Genomic DNA, 2423 nt, shown 5'->3' with positions numbered 1-2423 from the left:
ATATGCGCTATAAGTCGTCGTCTTTTGTCTTCTTCCTTCCATTGATATATCAAGATTGAAACGCAAACTAGGTTTATTTCAATATAATCAAGTCTCTGTCTAATAATATGATGTTTGCCTTGTTGCAATAAAATTGTATTAAATGTATTTAAGAATTGGGCACGGTTGCACAGGAAAATGGCTGAGATACTTTTTGAATGTATTTCAAGCAATTGTGCAGGAAAGGGGCTACATGAAGAAAAAAATGGACTTCAAGCAATTGTGCAGGAAAGGGTTACATGAAGAAAAAAATGGCTACGGTTTCAGAGAAAAGGGGGATGCGAACTTTTTTAATTGGAATTACATAGGCTAATATGATACTTTTATTAGTATTTTTCATATTTTAAAAATAAATGGCTACGATGAGAAGAAAAAAAATGGATTTGAAATAGAATGATTTCATGTATTTAATTTGGAGGTTATGAATTAAAGGATAAAATAGTAAATTTATAATCATTATTATTATTATTTTAAATAGGGGGCTATAGTGAGTAAAAAGAGGGCTATGAATAGAATCATCCATTTTTTTATTCTCCTTTTGGGGCCCAAATCTAACCAACTACGTGGCAATCACGACAAGGAAAAAGTGTCATAGAATATTTCCTTCAGCGGTATATAAATAGGAGAGGGCTAGGCTAAAAATACTTTTTAAAATATAAAATAGGAATAAATATACTCCCTTGATCTACCTATAATCTAACGGTTGAGATTTAATCTTAGAGAAATCGTATGTAAATATATGAATTTTATGTAGAACATGTATGAATTCGTTGTGTAAATGTCTGAATTGCGATTTTTTTTTTTGTTACATATGAGATTCGAACTCAGGACCATGAATTCATCCAACAAAGTGATGAATCAACCGTAGATCTTGATGATCTAAGGGCTGAAAATGGTTTGTATTTCATATTTTAAAATGTGCTTTTATTTTAGCCCCCTCATATATAGGGATGACAATCGGGTACGATGGGCGCGCGAACTAAATGGATAGTGGATTTTAATCACGAAACTATTCGTGGATATCAAATGGTACCCAAACCCGCAGATACTCGCTACCCGTCGAGTATCCACCAACCCGATACACGTCGGATACCCGCCACCCGCTATCCATCGGATACTTCAATACAAAAAAAAATACCACAAATCACATGGTTCAAATCCACATCTTTCATCCATGTTCAAATCCACAAATGACAAAGTTTAAATCCAAATTTAATATCCAAGTTCATCAACTAAAATATAAAATTCAACAAAGTTATATTATTGCTCAATAGTAGAAATAGAGTCCTCTTCATTGAACTCTTCTTCTTCGTCTGCAAGACATGTCCAAAAACTTCCATTCTTTCCTTGACATATGTTGGCCCATATCTGATATGTATATCCAAAGCTCATATCTTAAGGATATTGAGTATTTTATGGGTATTTCACGGGTAATTTGCGGATATTTTTCGCATGTAAACGGATATCGCGGATATGGATAGTAAGTATCCAAACTCATACCTACAAACTAAATGGATAGTGAATTGTAACCATGAAACTATCCGTGGATATCAAATGCCCCTCAAACCCACCCTATTAGGGTCGGGTTTTCGCGGATATCCATTATCCGCGGGTAAATTGTCATCCCTACTCATATATAGCAGAGGGTTAGGCTAAAAACATTTTTTAGAGTATAAAATATGAATAAATTTATACCATTGATATACCTATAATTTAAGGGTTGAGATTAATCTTAGAGAAATCGTATGTAAATATATAAATTTTATGTAAGACATGTATGAATTCGCTGTGTAAATGTTTGAATTGCTAGACTATAAACACTTCTTAAAATATGAAATACGAACTAGGTAAAATGTATGAATTTTATGTAGAACACGTCTGAATTCTTTGTGCAAATGTCTGAATTGAGAAAAATAATTTTTTTTGTTAATTACGTATGAAATTCGAACTCATGACCATGAATTCATCCAACAAGGTGATGAATCAATCATAAACCTTTATGATCTAAGGACTGAAAATGGTTCATATTTTATATTTTAAGATGTGTTTTTATTTTAGTCTCCTCCTATATATGTATATACAAACAACATGATGTACAATTTATAAAAAAAATGCAAAAAGAATGAAAATCACTCTACTATTATAACTCTAAAAAAGAAGAAGAAGAGAGAAAATAATAGAGAGAATAAATCCATGTGAAGGTCATCTTATAGGGACCGACAATTTCTATTTATAATGATACAAGATTAAGGTTTAGGGTTAGATCATTATCTATATTACGGAAGATATATTATACTATATATTTACAACACTTTTTCCTAAATGACCAACCCTAAAACGATGTTGCCTCATTAAAACTTTGCCAGAAAAATCCAATGAGACAA

Source organism: Salvia miltiorrhiza, chromosome 2 (assembly GCF_028751815.1).
Source record: "Salvia miltiorrhiza cultivar Shanhuang (shh) chromosome 2, IMPLAD_Smil_shh, whole genome shotgun sequence".
In the NCBI taxonomy this organism is placed as follows: domain Eukaryota; kingdom Viridiplantae; phylum Streptophyta; class Magnoliopsida; order Lamiales; family Lamiaceae; genus Salvia; species Salvia miltiorrhiza.
This window is presented reverse-complemented; position numbering follows the sequence as displayed.